This window comes from Vombatus ursinus, unplaced genomic scaffold (assembly GCF_900497805.2).
Source record: "Vombatus ursinus unplaced genomic scaffold, bare-nosed wombat genome assembly UNPS02004868.1, whole genome shotgun sequence".
Classification (NCBI taxonomy): Eukaryota; Metazoa; Chordata; class Mammalia; order Diprotodontia; family Vombatidae; genus Vombatus; species Vombatus ursinus.
Window position 1 is genome coordinate 3,022,761 of NW_020944646.1, and position 6,480 is coordinate 3,029,240.

Genomic DNA, 6,480 nt, shown 5'->3' on the forward strand with positions numbered 1-6,480 from the left:
AGATATAGATATAGATATAGATATAGATATAGATATAGATATAGATACTTTCCCCCAAGAACTAAGTTGGGTAAACACAGAGTGGCTTCTCTCCTGATGATTAAACACCACAAGATGGACTTTTTGATCAGGGCAACAGATGAAATAGAAATTGTTAATGGCCTACTGGTCTTCTGTCCAAATCTTTTTTGTGACTCTTAAAGGACAATGCCATGACTGTATAGGAAGGAGCAGATGGTTGTTGTTATTTAGTCATTCAGACTTGGTCAATTCTTTGTGACCCCATGGGATCATAGCATACCAGACTCTTTTATCCTCCACTATCTCCTAAAGTCTCTCCAAGCTCATGTTCAGACATCTTCTCCTCTGCTGCCCCCTTCTTTTGCCTTCAAACTTTCCCAACATCAGGGTATTTTTCAATGAATCCTGTCTTCTCATGTGTCCAAAGTATTTAAGCTTCATCTTCAGTATTGGTCCTTCCAATGTATAATATGAATTAATTTATTTAAGTATTGTCTGATTTGATTTTCTTGCTATCCAGGGGACTCTCAAAAGTCTTCTTCAACACCATAATTAAAAACTGTCAATTCTTCAGTTTTCCTTATAGTTCAACTCTCACAGCCATACACTGCCATGGAAAAACCATGACTTTGACTATATGGACCTTTGTTGTCAAGGTGATATCTCTGCTTTTAGTATACTGTCCAGATTTGCCATAGATTTCCTTCCAAAGATTAAATGTCTTTTAATTTCATGGATACAGTTGCCATCTCCAATGATTTTTGATCCTTGGCACTGCTTCAATTTCTTCTACCTCTATTTCCTACTTGGAACCAGTTGCCAGGATCTTAGGTTTTTTTTATGTTAAGCTGAAAGTCAGATTAAACTCTCCTCATCAAGGGGATTCTTAATTCTTCACCTTTTGCCATTAGAGTATTATCATCTGCATATTTGAGATTATTGACATCACTCCTGGCTACCTTAAATCAAGGTTTTGATTCATCCAGCCTGACATTTCACATGATGTACTCTGCATATAAATTAAACAAGTAAAATGACAATATAAAGTGTTGTAATACTCCTTTCCTAAACTTACACCCATAAGTAATTCATGTTGGTTTTAACTGTTGATTCTTGACCCACCTACAGTTTATTCATGAGACAAGAAGATTTGGTACTCCCATTTCTTTGAGGACTTACCACATTTTGTTGTGATCCACAAAGGCTTTAGTGTAGTCAATGAAAGAGAAGTAGGTTTTTTTTTCTCGAGCTCTCTCCATAATCCAGCAAATGTTGGCAATTTGGTCTGCCTCTTTGAAAATTAACCTGCTCTACTGGTAGTTCTCAGGTCACATAATGGAGATGCCTACCTTGCAGAATCTTAAGCATAACCTTATTGGCATTTGAAATAAGTACAATTATTCTGTAATCTGAACATTCCTTGGCATTGCCCTTCTTTAGGATTGGGACATAAACTGATCTTTTCCAAACAGTGGCCACTGGTGAGTTTTCCAAATTTGCTGGGATATTGAGTATAATGTTTTAACAGCATCAATTTTTAGGGTTTTGAATAGCTCAGCTGGAATTATGTCACTTCTGCTAGCCTAATTGTTAATAATGCTTCCTAAGACCCACTTGACTTCATTCTCTATGATGTATGGCTTTAGATCAATGACCATACTATCTTAGTTATCAGTGATGTTAAAATGTTTCCTGTATAGTTCTTCTGCACATTCTTGCCACCTCTTTTTAATCTATTCTACTTTCATCAATACCTATCATTTTTTTGTCTTTTATTATGCCCATTTTTGCATGAAACTTTCCCTTGATAGCTCTAAGTTTCTTGAAAAGGTCTTTTGTCTTTCCCATTTTATTGTTTTATTTTATTTATTTACATTGCTCAATTAAGCAAATCTTATTTCTCTCCACTATTTTGTGGAATTTTGCATTCAATTGGATATTTCTTTCCCTTTCTCCTTTACTTTTGGATAATCTTCTTTTCTCAGGTATTTGTAAAGCTTCATCAGATAGCCATTTTGCTTTTTTTTCCCTTTCTTTTTCTTTGGGATATTTTTTGTTGTTGCCTCCTCTATAATTTTGGGGCCTTCTGTCTATATTTCTTCAGGCACTCTATCTACCAGATCTAGTCCCTTAAATTTATTTATCATCTCCACTTTATATTCATAGGGGATATTAAAGTAATACCTATATATTCTAATGATTTTCCCTACTTTCCTCAATTTAAATCTCAATTTTGCAATAAGAAGCTCATGATTTGAGCCACGGTCAGGTCCAGGTGTTGTTTTAATTGACTATATGAGATTTCTCCACCTTTGGTTGCCAATATATAATCAATCTAATTTCTATATTGACAATCTGGTGGTGTCCATGAGTATAGTCACCTTTTGGGTGACCCCCTTTCTCTCCTCTCCTTCCCCAAGATGACATACAATCTGATATAGGCTCTGCATATACATTCTTATTAAATATATTTTCACATTAATCAGATTGTAAAGAAGAATTAGGGGGGGACCTAGGCGATACAGTGGATAGATTTCTGGCCTTGGAGTCAGGAGGACCTGAGTTCAAATCCCGCATCAGACACTTGACACTTACTAGTTGTGTGACTCTGGGCAAGTCACAACCCCTATTGCCTCACCAAAAACAAAAACAAAAAAAAAAACAAGCAAAGAAGAATTAGAACCAATAGAAGGAACCACAAGAAAGAAGAAACAAAACAAAACAGAAGGAAAAAGCAACAAATAGTATGCTTTGATCTACATTCAGACTTGATGGTTCTTTCTATGGATGTGGATGGAAAAAAAAAATTGTGTTTTCTATGACAATTGAGTTATCTTGACAAAACTCTAATGCTCAGTCAATAGTGGTGACCATTAATTTAAGAGTTGGTGCTCTTAATTTCTGATTTTTGTTTAATGACTATTGAGTTGACATTCTATGAAGGACTTCAAATGAATTATATTAACATTCTTTATATGAATAAAAAATGCAGAACTTTCACCCACATCGTTTGCATGTTTTCCTAAGAGAAGTGAATAAATTAAGTGAAGGAGTTAATTTCATTGTTTACCTAAAGTCACACAAGAGTCATCATTTAATGAGATAAAACCATCTTACTTGACATAATGATTACTATCAAGATAATTGTATCTGATGTTCTAATAGCAGTTTCCGAGGATTAAGCAGAGTAGTTCTATGTGGTATTTAAAAACAACTTCCAAAGTAAGTCAATGTATGATATTTGTGGAATTCAGATTGAAAGTGGATGTGGGGAATAATGATAAATCTCCAATGGAAAATAAGTTTGAAGGTCAATGAATTAAAGAGGTCAGATGCAAAATTCTCATCTCTATACTCATGAAAGCTTAAACAGTATACTACATCATAGAAAAGTGAAATTTGTCATATCTTAATCAAAAGGATTTAGTAGTCATTTCAGAATCAGTAACAATGAATAACCTGATTATCAATTAATTAAGACAAAGATCAAAGTAAATATCAACTTGGAAGAATGAATGGGAATGAGAAGACATTATTTTTTAGTTATAGACCCTCCAAACTGGCCAATTTTAAAAACATGTCCACTTTTAAAAAATGAAAATACACATAATAAAAACATTCAATTTAACTTAAATAAGTTTATGTGAGGAAGCCAAAAGATTCCTGGAATTAGCTTATACAGAAACCAAAATTCCTTTACCAAGCAGAGTCATAAAAGAGAAGGGCAACACCAGCTTTGGGTATATTCTAATTTGGAAAACTTTATGGAGGAAGACAGAAGACCACATGAATTATTCGCTATTTTAGCTAGTGGGTTAAATTTATCAAAAGTAGGGGAAAAAACAACACTAATAACATCAGCATTATCTTTAAGAATCTAGAGCCTATATTTAAAAGCATTTTATCAGAAAAAAAATAGGAGGAGGAAGGACAGGACCTCATGTCTACTTTCTTTACTTTATGGGTATCATTGATGTTAGGCCTTCTATAAAATCTCTTGTGGATTATTGAAAGAGCATCCTAATTGATCCCCCTGCTCATCTCACCTCTTTCCAATCAATTATCAATATGGCTGCCAAAGTGATTTCCTTAACACATGACGCTGGCCCATTCCATCCTCTGCTCAATATACCCCAATGGCTCTTTACAACCACTATTATCAAATACAAATGCTTCTGTTTGGAATTTATGTTATAATCTAGTTTTGTTGTGTCTTTCTAACCTTTGTAGGCTATCTGAATGGAATCTATTTCTGCGTGTGGCCCAACACATCTCATTACAATATTGAATCTTATTATGTATCGCATCTGTTGCTCATGATGTTAGAATGTATTTTGGTTATACATATGTAAGGTGGTTTTTCCTACTGCCTATTGTGATGTTATGTACCTGCTCTGAACCTAATTGAGTTAACTAAACTAGTCATTAATTCTGTTAAATAAATAGAATAAATGTGCATAACAACTTGTTATATTCCCAAATGATTTAATAACACTGCAAACATTTTAGTTGAGGGGAGGATGTAAGGACATGGGTCAAAGTCCATTTCAAAGTTTGCTGTTTTTAGATGTGGAATGGCCACCTTGAGTGACCAATTTGCAGATTACAAATGTTACAAAACTGAGAGAGGCTCACACTCAGCTTGTAAATGATTTACATTTTTCTGCTCCTTTAGGAATTATGAAAAATCTTTCCCATAAATCTGATGGAGTTAAAGTGTCACTAGCCTTTGGCTTCCTGAGAGATCATCCTCACCGCTGATGGTTTTGGAAATAAGATTGCCAACTGTGGAATGATCCAAAATTAAAGGAGCTTTACCAGCTGGAGAGTCATGTCTGAAAATCAAGACAGCTAGCAATGGAGGAAAAATCCAGAAACTGTAAGAGAATGTCTCTGTGACTTTTCCCTTGAACTTTGTCCAGAGTATAGCAGAGGAAAATGATTGTTCTCTTGATTCACTCATTGATAATGGAATCTTGCAGCAAACTAACATAGATGTAGGAAAATTTTAGACAGCATTGTAGAATTTCCTTTGAGGAACAAGCCCAGACAACCCTTAAGGAGTGATTTGTCTAGCAGGCAAATTGTTCTTAGAAGGGAAGCAGTATACTCCATGAGAAGAGACTAGACATCAGGACCCTGTAGCTCAAGAAGTGTCAGTTTTAATTACATATGTTCCTTATGTGTGTACCACTCTCCTACTATATCCTATGTGTCTGATAACTCTTTCCATTGATGTTGATATATGTGTTAAAGAATGTGACCCATATCAGAGAGGATAGATCATTACTAGAGTTTATGCTATGCCATTTTAGTAAATGACCTTGCTTTTAATTAGTTGTGTCAGGCTCACTTTATGGTGAAAATACCAATGCCTGTTTATGAAGATTTCTGAAATCTGAATTGGTCATCTTCTGGGTGACACCAATCAATGAATGCAAGTGAGGAGGAAATACTAGAGAAATTCTTCCTCATAAATGCTATAGTCTGGAAAAACAACAACAACATCAACAACAACAACAACAACCACATCAACAAATTCATCTTCTTATTATATCTCACACACAACACTTCATTCACTTCTGCCTGGCTTTTTTTTTCAGGCTGTCTGACATGTTTGAAATACATTCTTAACTTCTATCTCTTAAAATCTCTAGCTTTCTTTAAAGGTTAGCTGAAGGGTCACTTTCCACCCAAAGCTTTGTTTTAAGTGTCTCACTCTAAAAATAACTTTATTTGTTTTCTATACATTTTAGGTATATTTGCAAATGTGCATTCTTCCTCCTTAATAAAATGTGAGCTTTTTGAGAGATAGTTTTACTTTTGTATTTGTATGCCCTTAACACATTTGCTGGGAAAAATCTCACCTTTTACAAGAAGCCTTTCTCTACCCCTCATAATTTTAGTGTTTGCCCTCTGTTAATTCTTTCATATTTATCATATATTTAACCTATTTGGATATAGTTATTTTCCTGTTGTTTTCCCTCATCAGATTGTAAACTCCTTGAGTTCAAGGATTGTCTGTTGTTTTTCTTCATATTCCTAGAATTTAGCACGGTGTTTGACACATGGTAGAAACTTAGTACATGATTACTGATGACTTAGAACAGATAATCATAATGTTTAACAAAACATCAAGTTCCTGAAAAAAACAAAGACTGGATGGAGAATTTTAAATGCAATACTAGGAAAAGGAGGAAGAGGAGAAGGAGGAGAAGGAGGAGGAGGAAGAAGAAGAGGAAAAGGAGGAGGAGGAAGAGGAGGAGGAAGAAGAAGAGGAAAAGGAGGAGGAGGAAGAGAAGGAAAAGGAGAAGGAGGAGGAGGAGAAGGAGGAGAAGGAAAAGGAGAAGGAGGAGGAAGAGAAGGAGGAGGAGAAGGAGAAGGAGAGGGAGAAGGAGAAGAAGAAGAAGATGAAGAAGAAGAAGAAGAAGAAGAAGAAGAAGAAGAAGAAGAAGAAGA